The sequence below is a fragment of the Alligator mississippiensis genome, chromosome 2, assembly GCF_030867095.1.
Source record: "Alligator mississippiensis isolate rAllMis1 chromosome 2, rAllMis1, whole genome shotgun sequence".
NCBI lineage: Eukaryota > Metazoa > Chordata > Crocodylia > Alligatoridae > Alligator > Alligator mississippiensis.
The window spans coordinates 202,109,081-202,127,959 of NC_081825.1; the positions used below are offsets into that span (position 1 = coordinate 202,109,081).

At 46.4% G+C, this 18,879-nt stretch overlaps 1 protein-coding gene across 4 annotated transcripts in view; it reads left to right on the forward strand.

The window, feature by feature from the left end:
• Window positions 1–6,599: 6,599 nt before the first annotated feature.
• FAR1 (fatty acyl-CoA reductase 1) overlaps window positions 6,600–18,879 on the forward strand; it is a 52,644-nt gene continuing 40,364 nt past the window's right edge. For all 4 annotated transcript variants that reach the window (XM_019477126.2, XM_019477127.2, XM_019477128.2 and 1 more), the window contains exon 1: window positions 6,600–6,706. The gene's annotated coding sequence lies outside the window, so the exon portion shown is untranslated. The remainder of the gene's footprint in view (window positions 6,707–18,879) is intronic.

Genomic DNA, 18,879 nt, shown 5'->3' on the forward strand with positions numbered 1-18,879 from the left:
AAAAGGAAGGCCCAGGGAGAAATAGGACCCCTGCTAAATGGGCAGAAACAATTGGTGACAGACAGGGGGGACAAGGCTGAACTCCTCAACGAATTCTTTGCCTCAGTGTTCCTAAGTGAGGGGCACGACAAGTCTCTCACTGGGGTTGTAGAGAGGCAGCAGCAAGGCGCCAGACTTCCATACGTAGATCCTGAGGTGGTGCAGAGTCATTTGGAAGAACTGGATGCCTTTAAATCGGCAGGCCCAGATGGGCTCCATCCGAGGGTGCTGAAGGCACTGGCCGACATCATTGCAGAGCCACTGGCAGGAATATTTGAACGCTCGTGGCGCACGGGCCAAGTCCCGGAGGACTGGAAAAGGGCTAACGTGGTCCCCATTTTCAAAAAGGGGAGGAAGGAGGACCCGGGCAACTATAGGCCAGTCAGTCTCACCTCCATCCTTGGCAAAGTCTTTGAAAAAATTATCAAGGCTCACATTTGTGAGAGCCCGGCAGGACAAATTATGCTGAGGGGAAACCAGCACGGGTTTGTGGCGGGCAGATCGTGCCTGACCAACCTGGTCTCTTTCTATGACCAGGTTACGAAACGCCTGGACACAGGAGGAGGGGTGGATGTCGTATACTTAGACTTCAGGAAGGCCTTCGATACGGTATCCCACCCCATACTGGTGAACAAGTTAAGAGGCTGTGACGTGGATGACTACACAGTCCGGTGGGTGGCGAATTGGCTAGAGGGTCGCACCCAAAGAGTCGTGGGAGATGGGTCGGTCTCGACCTGGAAGGGTGTGGGCAGTGGGGTCCCGCAGGGCTCAGTCCTTGGACCGATATTCTTTAATGTCTTCATCAGCGACTTGGACGAGGGACTGAAATGTACTCTGTCCAAGTTTGCAGATGACATAAAGCTATGGGGAGAAGTGGACACGCCGGAGGGCAGGGAGCGGCTGCAGGCAGACCTGGATAGGTTGGACAAGTGGGCAGGAAACAACAGGATGCAGTTCAACAAGGAGAAATGCAAAGTGCTGCACCTAGGGAGGAAAAATGTCCAGCACACCTACAGCCTAGGGAATGACCTGCTGGGTGGCACAGAGGTGGAAAGGGATCTTGGAGTCCTAGTGGACTCCAAGATGAACATGAGCCGGCAGTGTGACGAAGCCATCAGAAAAGCCAATGGCACTTTATCGTGCATCAGCAGATGCATGACAAATAGGTCCAGGGAGGTGATACTTCCCCTCTATCGGGCGCTGGTCAGACCGCAGTTGGAGTACTGCGTGCAATTCTGGGCGCCACACTTTAAAAAGGATGCGGATAACCTGGAGAGGGTCCAGAGAAGGGCAACTAGTATGGTCAAGGGCCTGCAGACCAAGCCCTACGAGGAGAGACTAGAGAAACTGGACCTTTTCAGCCTCTGCAAGAGAAGGGTGAGAGGCGACCTTGTGGCTGCCTATAAGTTCATCACGGGGGCACAGAAGGGAATTGGTGAGTATTTATTCACCAAGGCGCCCCCGGGGGTTACAAGAAACAATGGCCACAAGCTAGCAGAGAGCAGATTTAGACTGGACATTAGGAAGAACTTCTTCACAGTTCGAGTGGCCAAGGTCTGGAACGGGCTCCCAAGGGAGGTGGTGCTCTCCCCTACCCTGGGGGTCTTCAAGAGGAGGTTAGATAGGCATCTAGCTGGGGTCATCTAGACCCAGCACTCTTTCCTGCTTATGCAGGGGGTCAGACTTGATGATCTATTGAGGTCCCTTCTGACCCTAACATCTATGAATCTATGAATCTATAAAGATTCAGTTTGATCAGATGACATTAGACGAACACATCTACAACCTGCACCTCGTCAGATGACATTACACCTTTTCATGGAGATGTTTTGATGCAATTAATGGTATTGCCTTATATCATTGCCTTATACCATTATTGTCTTAATGGTGACTAAGACAAGGTGGCAATGTTGTGCTGCAAATATAATGAAATTCATGATGAGGCAATGGCAGCAGAAATTACAGCTGGGTTATTTTGTACCCCAATGCTGTGTCGTGGCAGCATTTTGTTGTGGTGTGAAGAAATCTGATCTATTGTCCTTATTTATAATTTTGTGTTTTCATACTGCCTAGAACTAATATGATGTCACTACATGATGACATCAGTGTAATACAATCTCATATTGCATTAACAGTATATTATGGTAATATTTTATTACAGTTGGTGTTTATTATAGACAGGACAAGTAAACACTTTTACATTGTGTGGCTTGCCCAATTGTAATGCCCTATGTTCAGTTGCTTGTAACTTGGACAGACTTTGAGACCTTAATCTCTGTACCACTATTCCCTATGTGTAAAATAAAGGAATAATGCTATCTCATCTCTCAGGTGTATTGTAATTATAAATTAACTAAAGTTTATGAAAAATGTTGATTCTCCAATAAGAGCGGCTAAAAGGATTGCATTTTGGGGAAAAGAATGAGGTCTTCTTTTGTTATAATGCACAAAGAAACAATGATAGATATATTTTCCACATAACAGCCAGTAACCCTGTGATGAATGAGGCTGCTCATCTAGGACAGGGCTGTCTGACTTCTGGACAGCTGGGGGCTGCACATTGTAAGAGTCACAGACCTGGGGTCTACATGCTGCAGGGAGCTACTGATGTCCCCACTAGGTCCTGTCACACCAGATTATGGACAAACAGGTCTGGGAGTTACCCAGGGTCTCAGAGAGCAGCCAAGACCAGAAGGAGCACATGGAATCGAAGTGTTGGGGAGCCAGGAAGCCAGAAGCCAGGAGGTCCATCTGAGAAGTCAAGTCAGAGAGCCAGAGGGTTGGGCAGAGCATGGAGACAGAACGCAAGCTGGGTCGGGTAGCCAGGAGGATCAGGTTGAGTAAGTTGAAGGGTCAGTGTAACAAGGTGCTTGGCTCAGGGGCTGGAGTCCACCTGCAGGGAGTTAGGAAAGGGGTGAGCAATTTAGGGAGGTTTGGTGAGCTGTTGCAGGCCGAGTCAGCACCCCCTTCCTGCTCCTGCCCTGCAACAGCTCACCAAAACTTCCTAAGTCAGGGATGGGCAATTATTTTGGCTGGAGGGTCACTTAATGAGTCTTGGTGTCCTCTTGATGGCCTCTCTCTCTTTTGCCCCAATCCCCACACCACCCAGAACTGTAGTACATTCCGATCTCTACTCTGTCTGGAGCTGCAGCATGCCCTGATCCTCACCCTGCTGGAGCTACAGCGTGTCCCGATTCTCACCCTGCCTGGAGCTGTAGTACACCTTCATCCCCACCCCACCTGGAGCTGTAGCATGCCCCAATCCCCACCCCACTGGAACTGCAGCATACCCCAATCCCCACTCCACCTGGGGTTGTAGTATGCCCCAACCTGGAACCTGCCAGCCACATCTGCTGCTTACACCAACACCGAACTGGTGCACTGGAAGCAGCCCTGGGCGGGTGCTGGTGTCAGCTGTAGACATGGCAGAAAAATTCTGGGTGGGGACTGGGGCATCTACCCAGGCCCACAGCTAACACTGCTGCATCAGTGCTGGGCAGAAGCAGTTCCACTCACCTGCCTGGTGCAGTGGAAACAGCCTTGCTTGCCTGGCACCATGAAATGGCTGGAGCTGCAGCTGCTGGCTGCTGTGGGCCAGATCCCATGAGTTTGTGGCCATCTGCCCTCAGGCCAAATACATTCAGTTGGTGGGCTGGATCCAGCCAATGGGCTGTATTTTTCCCACCCCTGGGTTAGAGAGTAATAACCTACCTGCCTAGGACCTCTGGGCTAGCTGATGGGGATGATTGGGTCTGGGCCTGGAGGAAGTTGAACATTTCCAGAGAGATGATGCTGGAGTGGGAGGAAAGTTGAGAAGAAAGCTAACACTGAATCACTGCAGTGAAACCCTTGGCCTAGGATAGGAGGTGGCCGGGGGGAGGGTTTTTCATGTTTTGTTATTGTGTTTAATTTCAGGTACGGAAGTGGAAAGGCTGGTTTCTGGGCCTCATTAAAGTAACAACAATTTACAGTCAGAGAGAGCAAGAAGTCTGAAGGAAAGCCCCCCCTAGGCAGCACAGGAAGCCCAACTCCTCTGTGCTGCATGTGCAGCAACCCTCTCCCAGTTATGCATGCTACCCATTTTTAGTGCAACCAGCCCTGGTCCCTTCTTTGCCATGTGTGTAATTTGGGCACTCCAGTTACCAGAAGGGGAGGGGACATGGCAGCTGGGTGAGACCTTTCAGGCTGCATGCCAACTCTTCATGTACTGTAGGCCACCAACTGGACAGCTCTGATCTGGGTTGTGAGAAACCCCATTTTAAGTGCCTGAGAGTCTTCTATACCCTAGAACAGTGTTGCTTAACCTTATTGCCCTGTGGGCTGGATGGGTGGTGTCCAGTCTGTCCATAGGTCAGATCTCACCTGTCGGCCAGATCTGGTATGTGGGGTGGGCAAGCTGGGGACTGATCTGGCTGCATGGGGGAGGAATGGCAGTATTAATTACCACCTCTCCCTGCCACCAAATTTCCTGACCTGTGGGAAACCTTGAGGCTGGATGCCATGGCTCCATGCACCAGATTTGGTCTGTGGGCCAGGGGTTGAGCACACCAAAAAAGGTGTCCTACCCACTGAGCTGGTATGTTTTCTCGAGTGAGTGGCGTATCGATTCATTCCAGTCAGAGGTCCTGTCCCAATCATCATGTCACGAAAACTGGCACTTTTTCGTAAAAAGTTTCAGTTTTGACACCGTTGCTTCCAGGAGGAGGAGAATCCAGCTGTGGCTGGGAGCCTTCAGCCAGGTTCCCACAGCAACGGCTACAGCTGTCTACCAGTGCTGCTGTTTTTACAATGGGAGAGGGGAAAGGCAGTGGAGGGAGCTTGCTCTTGGGGCTCCCCGGCTGGCGCTGAAGGGTGGGCTGGTTAAGTTGGAGCCCCCCCCCACACACTCTTTGGGGGAGGCTCCAATATTCCTCCCTCCTCATAGGTGATGCATAGGAGGTGTGGTGGGAGAAACCTCCCTAAGGTCCGTTGTCTAGCTGTAATTTGATTAACAGACAACGTGGGTAAAGAAAGACAGCTGTTTATTTGCTCGAACAAAGACCATAAAGCCAGCAAAAGGCAAAATGGCCCCCCCTCAAGGGTGAGGCGATCTTTTATACTTCTTACAACAAAGCAAGACTATATGGTTAACAAAAAGCAATACTTGGGGCTGCGCTTTATAAATCTTTGTAACAGCATATTTCTATTAAGCTGAACTAGCACTTTTAAAAGCTAAAAGTTAAGTAACAGTAACATTATAATATGTTAGCAAAACCTTACACAGTAGAAGATACTTCTCAAGGACGCAACTAGTATGACCAGAACAATGGTTTCTCTGTCTTATCTTACTTCTTGCTGTAGCTGATTTTTTTAGAACACAGACACAGATTCACTTTTTTAACTCAGAAAATGCTTGGTACAGTTAAAATGATTACATGACACAAGCAAAGGCCTAGCTATCATCCTGCCTTGTGGTCAGCTGCATTGCTAGGCCACAGGTCATGCCTTGTATTCAGCGGTAAAGCTAATACTTCTTAATAATCCAAATTATTGTAAACCTAACAGTATGCTATCAGAAAACTATTCTATTTCAGGGTAATAACAAACCTGCGCACTAGAGGGGCACATGCCCCCCGAGATTGGCTGCCACTGAAGCTGCCACCGGCTTCTGCAGGCAGTCGCTGCTTGACACTTGCCCCCCCCAACACTGCTGCCTGCAACTGCAGGTGGTCCCCACTTGCCGCCATGGTGCCCCCCCAGTCTCAAGAGGCACCGTCGTTCATGCCCCGCACCATTGGGGAGCTGAAACCCAGCGGCAAACTGAGCTCTGTCTACCCTTTCCCCCCCTCCCATCCTGAAAACAGGGACAGGCTGGGAGGCAGCCCAGACACAAGTCATAGAAAGTACTACATCTAATAACTCATGCAAGGAGAGGTCAGATTTTCACCCGATCTGCCATTTTTTGAAGGTGTTTCCGGCCCTGCGCTTGTGTCTGGCCATGGCTACAGACCACTTTCTGTGACCAGATTGGGGGAGGCGGGAGGACATTGTTCCTTCTGTCTGCACCCTGGCTGGCTTCTATCTAGCTTCAATTTGCGCCTGTGGCAGGTTTGCTCATCCGGGGATCACCTTCGGGCCGGAGCACCTCCATGAATCACGGGCCATTCAAAGCAAAACAGTGGCAAGAAAAGTGGGCGCACCCACAAGAACCTCGGCCCCAGTGACAAGAATTAAGGAGCAGGACGTGGGGTGCGTGTGCGCCAGCGCAGCTTGTGAACTCAGGGCAGGGTGGCACCAGGAACAGCACGTATCCGGCGGGGCTAGAACCCGCCAACTCGCGCCAAAGGCGGCGGGGGTGGACGGACGCGCCTGAGACTTCCGCGGGTGGGGGCGGGGCTGGTCCTACTGCGCCGGAGACCGCAGCAGCCGTTCTCTCGCCCCCTATTGGCCAGCTCGCACCGGACTTGGGCGTGGCGACCTGCCAGGAGGGGCAGGGACGACTCCCCAAGTGGACCAATCAGAAGCGGCCCCGGGCTGGAGAGTGATGTGGCCGCAACCCAATTGGGGCACGGCTGCCACGCTGGGCGCTGCCAATAATAGCGGCTCGCTTCACACCAGCTGCTGAAGGCAGTAGCAGTGATCGTAGTGCGAGGAGTGTTCAGCTTGGCTCAGCGGAGGCGACATCACGGTAGGGGTGGTGTCGTGTGCGGCCCGCTGCTTCTCCTCTCCCTGCAGTGGTCTGACCCGCTCTCCTCGAGCCCATCACCCAGCGGGCCTGGAGCAGCCTATTCCGGGGGGGGGGAGTGTTCTGGGTGCGGGGTTGATGCGCGGCTGGGGGAGCCCGGGTCGAAACCCTCCCTCCGCGGACTGCCTAGCAACCGCGTGCCCCCCGCTCCCGCCATGGCAGCATGGGGGCGGCGGGGTGGGGGGGCCGGGCCCGGTGGAGGAAGGGGCTGGGCTGGGCTAGGCCAGGCTCGTGCCGCGGGGGAGACGCGGCCTCCCGCTGTGCTCTCTCCTTACCCCTGGGGGGGGGGACTTGGCAGTCTGAATGGCCCCTCTCCCGATGAGCAGACTGCAGCGCTGTGCGAGGCATCTCGCTGCGCTTCTCCAAGGACTCTCCCTGCATTTACACTTTGAAGCACAAGGGCATTTCTGTTCCCCCATCCCAAAATACTGGGGAAACCATCTTACAGAGCGCTGTTTGAAGTGCTGTGTTCCTGTACCACACGCTCTGGTCATCTCCATGGTCAAGTACAAGTTGCTTATTTAATAAGTGAAGGGGTTGCTTGGTTTGGGAGCCTGCTCGGCCCAGCTAGGATGTGTGGCCCCAGGGCTGCATGAGGGATCTGACTCGTGACGGCCGCCTTTGTGAGGTGCCTGTCTTCCCTGCCTCTGTGTGGCCCTGTGCTGTGTCCTTGCCTGGCTTGAAGAAAAGGCGGGCTGGGCTGTGCCACCACCAGCCCCAGGACCTGCAGCCCTGAAGCTAAAGGGCTCTCGCTGTAGTGTGAGTGATGCCCAGCCTCTCTTTTGTGTTGCTGCTGGCTTGAGTTTGCTTATGTGCTAGAAATGGTCAGGCATGTAGGGCCCTATCAGGCCTAGCCCTCTGAGGTGGAAAGGTTGAGCACCACTGTCTTAGGCTGTCAGGTGCAAATCTACTCTGCCATGGCATAGCCGTGTCCTGTGGCCTTGCCCTGCTTGGACCTTGAAGGAAAGGCGGGCTGGCATGTGCTGTTGCCAGCTCCAGGACCTGCAGCCCCGAGTCTGAAGGCCACTCATTCTTGTGTGTGTGTTGTCCAACCCTTTTGTTTTGCTGTTGGCTCGGATCCTGTGATTATGCCATAAAGGAGCTGCACACTTGCTGCCTTGAGTTTGCTGGGAGCTGCAAACCATTTTGTTGGTACTTGAGACGCATCTTGGATTTCTTAATTTTTTTTTTTTTTTTTAACGTCTCTGTCTTTAATGTGAGCTCTTTTGTATGATCCTCCCATCTATTCCCACTCTCCATATTACTGTTGATTTAGAGCAGGTTAATCCACAAGCTCCTGCTGATTAATGTAAACATTGTTATCTCTTCTGATATGGTCAGTCTAGTCAAGAAGTTGGAGGCTAAATCACTTAAGCTGTTGCAATCTGATACAAAGATATTTTAGAGCTTTTAGTATGTTAAATTTTGAATTTCTAACTCCTCCCCCCCCCCCGAAAAAAATCTACTGTTTTAGTAGTAGCAAGGCTGAAACCCAGGAAACTGAGTTGCTCTTCCTAGTTTTGTTTCTTGATATTAGCAATAGTGGTATTGACACACGGGGGGAAATTTTTCCCTGGACCCAAAAGATGGACTTGTGCAATTGTTCTAAACCGTTGCACAGGTTTGAGGCAATATGCAACCTTCAGCTTTGTCTTGTAATACCTAGGCAGTAGGCCATTTAAGTTTAAGAGTGAAAACGTTTTAATATCTTTTGTAAAGGTGGCTAATGAGATATAATCTGGTTTGATTTATTATGCCTTTTAACAAAAATGATACATAGATGAAACTGCATCAGTTTCATTGGAAGACTATTTAAGATGAGTTTCCTTGAAGAGACTCTAGTAATACACTTTCAAAAGGTACTAGTCTACTCTTTCTCTCTCCCACACCTCTTCACTTATTAATGCGACTTATGTTTGTATCCATCTTGAAGTATAATTGTGTGGTATTGGAACATGCTGTAGCTGTAACTTAAAATAGTTTTCTGTGAGATGGCAGTATTTTGGGATTGGGGGTGGAGGGTGTCCTTATGATTGAAAATGTACCTGATGCTTCTTAGATATGAGTAGGGAAGGGCCTTGAATTCAGGGATGATCTTTTGAGAAGCTTGGTGATTAGTGAGATTCCTAGCAGTCTGCTGCAATCTGCTCATAAGGAGTATCAGCTTCTTGCTAGTACCCTGACTATTACTAGAGGTAAATGGAGGTCTCTGTAGACTGAGGTGGTCTCTCACTAGCCAGAAATGTTTCTCTCCAATCTTTTGGGTCCTATGAGACAATGGGGTTCTCTTACATGCCTGCCTGCCTGCCTTGGGATCTTCCACTCTGGATAATTCCAGTTCTTGCTTGACATCTCTTTCCAAATGCTAGAGTGTGAGAAATACACATTCAGGTGCACCTGCTGCTTGCTCCCTCCTCCACAGCCTTCTGAACAACACCTTTTGAAACTCTTACTAGCATCATGATACGAGTCTTGGCAGACCTTTTGAAAAGTTACATTGGTTGCAGCAGGTGACCTAGGGAAAAACTACTGTAGCATTCTTACTACACTATGACTGGTAAAGAGCTAGAAATCTAACTTTCAACAAGTTTCTATAGAGAAACATATACTGGGCTTTGTAGAAGTCCCTGTTGTAGGAAGTGTTCACCAGTGAACCTCTTTTTTGAGAACACTTCCTCTTCCTTTTTAATAATAACCATCTCCCTTTTCTCAGTCCTGTGTAAGAGTTAGTTGTCCTCTGAATTGAATTGCTTCCTAGTTCAGGCCTCCCTCTTCAATTAGGTTTTTGCCTCCCTTCTGCTTCCTCTCTTTTCTCCCCCCCCCCCCCCCCCCCCAGTATGTCAACAGTTCTAACATGTACTTTAACTAAGTTTGCCACTTACTGTCGGCACCTTCTCTACCAGTTATGGTCAGGGTGACTTTTTACTTGTTAATAAATCTTAACTGTTGGGCTAGGGGCAAACATTGCACACAAACTGGTTTAAGTAATTAGAAACTGGCTTAAACCTGTAACAGAACATAAGTTCAGTGCACATAAACCAGTTTCAGCCACTTCTTAAACTGGTTTAAGATGGTAAACCTGGTTGAACGTAGTATCAGACTTAACTGATTTGGGTCAAACTGGTTTATGCAATGTCTGTCCCAGATCCTTTCCTGGCTTAAACTAAATCGGAGTCCCCCAGCATCCCAGATGCTTTGCAGCCCTGGGCTAGGCTGTGTGCTTTGCTCCAGGGGACAGGTCTGGCCCTGTCCTTCTTCCTAGCCAGAGCTCCAGGGGAGACAGAGCAGCAAGGGAAGCCAGGCAGACCCTGCTGTGCCTGTAAGGGAGGGGGGAGTTGCTACATCTCCCACAGGATAGATCCCAGCTCCACAGACCCCAGGTATGTTGTGCGCTAGCTAATGCAGAACAAAAGAGATATCTTTGTGCGTTTCCAATTTCACTGGGACAGGCAGACGGAACACTTAGGACTTTTTGGAGCTAATCAACAGGTCAGCTGGTAACATTTCTCCATTCCATACTTGAAAAAGTTGTTAACAAGAGCTTGAGCTAATGAGGGAGACTTTTGTTTTTCTGATGGGCCAATTAACACTGTGGTCTTACCAGCACCCCGCACCCCCCCCTTGCTGCTTTGCAGCCCTGTCAAGAGAGGGAGATTGAAAAAGCTCAGTATCATCAATAGATGCATGTACTGTACCCCCCCCCCCCCCCCCCTTGCTCTAGCACAATACTGAGTGCTAGCCTGGGGCTGGGGGCTGGCAACAGTCCCACCCTTTGAGCAGGGAAAAGCCTGAGACAGTATGCAGGCTGTGGTGGGGGGTTTACACTGTTCCTTAATCGGAGCCTCCTGTCTGGTCACATACCCCCTCAGCTCAGTGGTATGGAAGGCAAGGGAGGGCCGCTCAAGTGCCCTGCCGTCAACTTCTAGCCTGAGCCACTGCAGCATGTGCCTGCATTTCTGGAATGAAGACTAACCTGCAAAGACTGAATCAATTCAGATTCAGGCTTCTTGAATGTCTGTTCCTAGTTTTGGAGAAAATAACTTTTTGGAGCTTCTGGCAGTACCAAACTGATTTAATTGACATCTTAAATGAAAAAGGTTTATGAAATCTTTATTTATGAAAGAAATAATTTATGAAAAATGAAAATGCCAAATTTTTGATGGGCAATTGGTTAGTGTCACTATAAATGTAAGTATAGGTTTAAAGTAACAGTTGTACCACTTTTTTTCAGAAATGGAAAGCAATTTCAAATTTGCAACTTAAATTTGAAATTTAAATTTGAATTTGAGAAAATGAAGATCCTGAGGTTTTTTGTATTTTAAAATTTAATCATCATTCAATTTTTAATGATGTAACTTTTTTTTTTTTTTTTTTTTTTAATAATGATTGCTTCCCTCCCCTCTTTTTTTTTTTTCCTCCCCCCCCAACCCAACCAAAACACCCCCTAATTAGATCCTGCCAAAACGTCTTGCTGTCTAATTGAGGTGATTGCATGGTGGGCACTCATTTTGTTGACTCTGTAAGTGGGCATCGAATTTGGTGCTAGCTGGATCCTTCACATCTTTGTGGAAGGGGCTTCTGAATTCTTTTGTTCTCCATGTCTGTTTTATGTCATGTGGGATTGAATTTCTGGAAGTAAACTCTGCTATAGCAACAGTTGCTCAGAGGTTACCTTTCCCTCCTGAGATTACTGTTCTTCTCTGACCACAATAGCAATAGGAAGGGTTGGAGCTACTGAGGAGGCAGCAGCTGCTGAGCTGAGGGTGGGGAATTGTCTGTATAAAAATATATATTTGTGAGGGAATACTAACCGAGCAGTGATTTGGGGAGAGACTTCTTGTTTTATCCATTCCCTGGTAGTGGTAGTGAGGGGAAATCATGCTTGGAGAGAAGTGATAAGCTGATTTGGGACAGACTTCTTGGCTCTTGAGGGACTTGATCCTGCATATTCTTGGCCATCCTCTCTTCAAGCACAAGAAATCTGACTGGAAACCTTGGGAATTGCACAAAGAATTCATGTGTTGTTCTGCTCTGAATACTAGCAAGTGATTCTGTCTTAGCTGTCAAATATAACCAGTTCAGCAAAAAACTGTCAAAATTCCCAACTGGCTCTTCCTGTGGAAACCTCTTTGTGTAAATATTTTCTTAATACAATGGCTTCTTGGATCCTCAGTGGAATTTTTGCTCCAAATGAGACTTGTCATTCCACAATAAGAGTGGCTGGGATGTAGGAAACTCGTGTTTAGGTCCCAGCCCTTCTTGGTATTGAGACCAGAAACCTGAGGCTTTGTCCCAGGCAAGTCTTATCAGCCTCTCCCCCAACCAACATGATTTAGGGAGCTTGTCTGTTGGGGTGTATAAAATTAATTTAATTTTATTTCAAAGCAGGAAAAGGAGAGGAAACATTTTTAAATCTAATGGAACAAATGTTAACATACAGAACATCATTAGTAATTTCCTTAATAGTTTCACCCTGCTGTACTGAAATGTCTTGAAACAGAAACAGTTTGGTTGATTCTGTTCAAGGAAAAGCAATGCAAAGTACTCTACTCTATTTTAAGTACGTAGCTTGTGGGTTGAAGAAAGGTAGATTTGCAAAGTACCAGGGCCCAAATAACAAACCAAAAGTAGTAAGCATGCTGCTTTTAGCTCAAAGCTGGGGAAGGTGGGAAGTGGAGGTTGGTTGATTGTTTTGTTGTATATTAAAAAAAAAAAAACCCCAACTTTTGGATTTTAGCCAGTTGAAGTACCGTTATTCCCATAATGCAGCTACGTTTCTCTTTGGCTTATTAACTCCTTGTGGCAGCAAACAAAGATTTAGTGAGTGTACTGATACTTAAAATATCTTCCAGTGGTATTGTTAGGTATGATGCGGGTGGAAAATGTTACCTATAGATTGTATGGTTCTTTCCTTTAACAGAATCAGCCAAACCAGAGTTCTCTGTTCTAAGTACATGGCTTCTGGACTGAAGACGAGGCTATGTTCTTACTGCATTTCCATATAAGCAATAGCTTATGCCAGGAGCCAGCAGCATTTTGTGCTGAGCTAGTGTAGTGTAGCTGAAATAACCCAGCCAGAACTGAAGGTGGACTGCCTGGCCACTTGGCTATGGTGCGTTGCAGTGCAGTGTGGTGAAGGCCCCCCTCCCTGCTCAGTGGGCTAGATCTAATGGCTTCATGGGCTGCATTCTGCCTGTGGGCCATAAATTGCCCACCTTGGTTTAAGCATATCCTGAGCTAAGCTTTTTGTGCTTCTCCTGAGGCTCTGTACCTTGTTTCTGAAAGCACAATTTATCAAAACTGATAGAACATAATTGGTACAGGGCTGCCTTGGAAGCCTTGGAACTAGCTGCTAGTCAGCCTTGCTAATTATGCTGCTAAATGGAATAGTTTGGTTATAAAGCTAGTGAGGTTGTTATGTATTTAAACAACTTGTATACTTTAACAAATAATTGATGTTCTGTTGCAGCGTAAAATATGGGTAACGCATTTCAGTTCTACATAGAACAGAAAGTTATTTTAATTGTCAGTTGCTCATTTTTCCTATGATTCTCTTGGATGAAATCTTTAAGTGTGAGATTGTAAAACAAACCAAAAATAGTTCACTGTTCCCCAATCGATACGATGCTCATAGCTACACTTCATCCTCAAGAACCTAGACACAGCCTGGCTGAGCTGAGTTTGGGCAATGTGGAGATGCTGGTGAATTGAGTAGAGAGCAAAGGACAGTAGCATGGGACTTTCTGACAAGTCATAGCTGCTCTTTTTGTTGGGTGACTACTCTGCTGTGATATTTTTTTAAACAGTTTATAACCTCAGAAATGCTCCACAAACGCACTGTAATCATTGTGTTCCAGTTTAACTACTAAACTTAAAGGTTGATCTAATACCAACTGATTTGAGGATGTAGGCAGGACTTGTTTAATGCGTTATTGGACCAACTGTATTTAGAGAGATTGAAAAGACAAGCTTTTGGGCATAAAATGTCTTTGCACATCCGGAAAAAAAGCAAATGCATCAAGCTAAATATGGTGTAGAAGGAATTTTTTATAATCATTTTGTGTTGATTTAGTTGTAAGCTGATCTAAAGAGAGTTTGTCCATAAACTAGGAACAGCTCTCTTTTGGGGTGGGGATGGTATGGGTTAACCATTTACTTTAAAGAAAAAACAAAGGTGGGTTGTGTTACCCTAACAGCTCTTATAGTCTCCCTCTCCCCCTTCCCACATATTCAAATGATCAGGAACCTGATTCACTTCTGAAGAATGTTTTGTTGTAAGCGCTCATTCTTGAAGGTGTGAGAAGTTCCTGAAACTTTGTTCTTGATGATGTTACTTTAGTATGCCTCTAGGAACCTCAGCTGGTACAAAATGAGTCTGAAATGTGTATAGCTCAGTGAGCACAAGTTCTGCTTGTGCTAGGGAGCTCTTGCATATACCGGAAGTACAAGTTGTCCTGTGTTTCCACATGGCTGCAGCGTCCAACCAGTGTCATCTACATTAGCTCAACAGTGGCCCAAACTTAAGTTCTGTCCTACCTTAAAAACAAAACAAGAAAAACCTTGTTGAAGTGTAGTTGAAATACAGACAAGGAAGCTTTGTAGAATACTGAAGATAATATGACCTTGATAGGACAGCCACAATTTCTTAAAAGTAACTTTGTTTGCACAAGGCCACTTCAGTTTTCGTGTGAAAGTTAATGTCATCTGTGGAATGCTGGGGAGGAGCTGGGAATTCTGGATTTGGTTCTCTAGCTCTGTTAATGAATTCAGTTGCTATTCCATTTGTCAGTCTGTGTTAATTGCTTCTGAAATTGGTAGCTCTACAGCACTATGGTACCAAATGTTAGCAAGAAATGGGTGGTAAGCAGTCTTAGCCAGACTGCCTCAGAAGGGCAAAACTAATGCAAATCTTCACTCCTGTTTTAACATGAACTTAATACAATTTACATCCAAATTAACTTCCAAAAGTAGCTTTGAAAAGTAACTTCCAAACTACAAAGTATGCTGCTATTAAATACCCCCTCCCGCCTCCCCCTCCCCCCAATCTAGATTTTGTGTATATAGTTGGCAAGAATTAGTATTTCCTATAGTCTTGAAAGTGAATCAGAAAGTAGGAAATGTGGAAGACCTGGGGGATGGGTGGAGATGAGGAAGTGAGTTTTGCATATTGCCTGACTGGCCAAGTTCCAGGACTGTTTTGTGCTTATGTTCATTTGGCATAGTCCAGACATGTAAAAATCTTCTTGCCTCATCATGGTGACCATTGTTTCTTGAAGAGCCTTTGCATTGCTCTCCCTCACAGGGATCCTGGTTTTCTCTGATTAAGAAATTGCAAAATATCTGATTAAAACCCCCAGACTCTGTTGTTTAAAATTGTAAATATACCAATAAAACATTATAGGTATCAACTGAACATATATATTGCCAGTAGGTCAAGGGAAGTGATTATTCCCCTCTCTTCAGCACTGGTGAGGCCACATCTGGAGTACTGTGTTCAATTTTGGGTTCCCTCTACAAAAAGGATGTGGACAAATAGGAGAGAGTCCAGTGGAGGGTGATAAGTGGTGGGGGGCTAGGGGACATGACTTACAAGGAAAGCCTGGGGGAATTGGGCTTATTTAGTTTAGAGCAGAAGAGACTGAGAAGGGACTTAATAGCAGCCTTCAACTACCAGAAGGTTTAAAAGAGGATGGAGCTAGACTGTTCTCAGTGGTGGCAGATGACAGAACAAGAAGCAATGGTCTCAAGTTGCAGCAAGGGAAGTTTAGGTTGGATATTGGGAAGAATTTTCTCACTAAGAGGATAATTAAAACACTGGAACAGGTTACCTAGCGAAGTGGTGGAAGCTCCATCTTTTGGGGGTTTTCAAAATCTGACTAGACAAAGCTTGGCTGGGATGGTCCTGCTCTGAGCAGGAGGTTGGACTAGATGACCTGAGGTCCCTTCCAACCCTAACTTTCTGTGACTTCATTTTAAAGCAGTTTGGAAGTCTACTGGTGTCTCGATCACTACTGTAATAAAATAAATCCTAAATACCAATATATTTTGCTACTTGATTTTTGGGTTTTTTATCACGAAAAATCAGAGCTCCTCCAGCGTCCTTAGCTCATGGAATACAAGTCCAGATCCCTCACTTCCCACAGTCCCCTGCTGGAGGGGGGCCCATAGCTGCTACGGCTATGGGGTCAGGGACCCAGGTCCCCCCCTGCTCCCCCTAGGACTGCACGCACATTGAGGAGCCAGCCAGCCTCCCCCTGTTCCCTGGATGAGCCACCTGCACCCCCATCCTGCTCTCTGCTGGGACCCTGCAGTTGTACATTCTGGCCCACACACTGCCTGGTTGGGCAGTAGCCCCAGCCCCGACCCTGTCCAACTCACTCCCTTCCTATTGGGACCCCTGTCCCACCCCCTCTCCCCCAATTGGGCTCACCTGCGGGAGCTGCTCTCCAGGCTGCTTGGTGGCCATGTGCATATACTTCCATGTGGCTCCCCCTGCCTGACCGCACTCTTCCTGCTCTTCCCCCCCCCCAGCCCTTTGCAGGCTAGAACTTTGCCAGCCTGCAGAGAGCTCTCTGCAAAATCCACAGGTTTGTCCATTTTTAAAAATGAGAAATCTGCATTTTTTTTTTTTTTTTTTTTCTGTGGGAAGTGGAAAACCCAGATCTCTGCTGATTTAGGTTACTCAGTTAATTTAACTTTGGATCAGAGATGCACATGCTGTACTTGGTTCATGTATTCCTGATTTCATATTGGGATTCTACATCCAGGTGGTCAGTTCTGGCTCTTTGAATAATGTATTCACAAAATTTGCTTGCTTGGTCAAACCATACAGTGAGTTCTCCCACTGGTACAATTAAACAAGCTTGGATAAATGTACAAAATTTGAGTTCTGTGTATGGTAAGATCCTGTATATAGTACTTAGTGGTACAATGACATCACATGATGTTTAATATGTGCATGTTTCCCCCTGCCCCATCACTTTGATAACCTATGCTTGGCTTTTTCTTTTAAAATTTTACTTGCTTGCTCTCACTTTTTTTTTCATATAGCACTCCCCATTTCTCCCCCCCTCCCCCCCCCCATTATTTTTTTTTGTCCTCCTTTAAGAGATCTTGGCACTGAAACTTCTGTTAGAATTGCAGGATGAAAATCACCTTGTCAGTTAGGGCAGGCAGAAGATAGATCTCCTTGGAGAAATAGGAGCTTTCATAGACGGTCTGCTTTTGTCAGATGCTCAGAATACATCTGACAAAGTAGACTCAGCTTTCATAGACAGCATCTCTCTATGAACCTAGTTAGGGCAAGGTGGCACTTTACAGACTACCTTCTGCCTGGCTCCAGACGAGCGTGACTGATGGCCTTGAATAAAAACTCATTGCAGCAATTGCAGCTCATAATGATCTCAAGAAAACCTCTGACTCGGTAGAAGGCTGTTTTTGGAAAATCTAGCCTGTCTTCTACTTGACTTCAGACTAACACTAACTTGTTGGAAAACTGTCACCAAGGTGGAGTCCAAGCTGTTTCTAAACAGATCTGGGAAGCCAGTCCTGTGATTTGAGAAGACTTCTACATTCTGTTTTTACAGTAGATTTTTATAGTTTTGTTACCTAGACATTCACAGAGATCTCTTGTTTTGAAGCAATGAGTTAAATATTTCTGCAATGGCTGTGAAAGCAAACAGAGTGCTATTGTATGCTTCATAATAGCACTTGCTCAGCCTTGGACACTAGAATCTTTTTTATTGAGAGAGGAAACGTTGTCTAAGATATTGGAGCTTTTGTCTGGGTTTTCTTTAAGTGCCTGGAGAGCTGTAACTCTGTCATGGGTTCAAAGAACCTGATTGAACAACTTCATGCTGAACAGAGGTTTGTGACTTTCTGAATTTATTAGCATTGGTTAAACCTGTTGCTTATGAATACAGGACCTGCATTTAAGCTTTACCAACATTTGTTTTCTCTGTGGCCATTTTCTTCAGAAACTTTTTCCAGAGAATAGGGAACAACATGGCTAAGAAAATAATTACTTTGCTCCTTAAAGTTTTTAAATCCTGTACTTTCAATGGGAGTAAACCAGGTAGCCAGATAGTCCAGATCATTCTTGCTTCAGATCAAGAACTCCTAAGAAAATGCTTATGAATCTTTTGCACCTGTCAGTCTCTCTCTCTCTTTTTTTTTTTTTTTCCTTTTTCTTTCATGTGTCTGCCCCCTTCTGATGTGGTGGGTGCTAATGTAGAGGGAATTTTAGTGCTGTCAGGTCTTAATTTGACCCTAGCAATGAACAGCTGTGTGCACAAGGTACTGGGCAATTCACAGAATATTTATTACAGACTTAATATTCCTTCATTTATGAGAAATACTCTATTTTGCCTCCAAAATAAACTTTTAATTGGGCATGGCTAGCCTGTGGCATAGGCAGCCTCTACATATAGCATGTGGCAGACTTGGAGGGGCAGGCAGCATAGTGACTGGTAAGGCAGGGAGCAGAAATCAAAGTACTAAGCATAGCTGAGTATAGGGAGCAGAAAGCTGAGCAGCAGGTCAGATAAAGGAAAGGGCATTTGAGGAGGAAGAGTTTCTTTCAAGAAGATTACCTGCTCCCTTCCCACCTGGTTTTAAATAATATTGGTGAAAAAATGAATGCCAACCTCAATTCTGCCTCTTTGGGGTACTTGGTCAGGCTGGGTTGATGTTTGGAAAAAAAAAAAAAAGGGGGGGGGGGGAAACCAAGTTGAATCACATTCTAACAAGTATACTGTATGCACAAGCTGGGTTAGATAAGGGTCTGTAAGCAACTAAATGCCACTTGCTTACTGCAGGCTTGGCTTGATACTTAAACTGTTTTCTGCATTTGAATATCCGGAGGGAGATTGGCTTCAGTTTCACAAACCAATTCCAGACTTTTTTAACATCAGCGGGTTGGAATCTTTAGGGCAGATTTAGTGGTTTGGATTACAGGACTATTGGCATAAATTAATTTCAAGGGAAGGTGGGTTCCTGGATATAGAGCAAGGGTTGGCAAACTAGGACTGGATCTGTTTAGTGGATAGTCTGCATCTGACCAGTCAAGGTCTGGTTGGGGTGGCTGCTAGGTTTTGTTTCTTTCTTTTTAAGAGCTG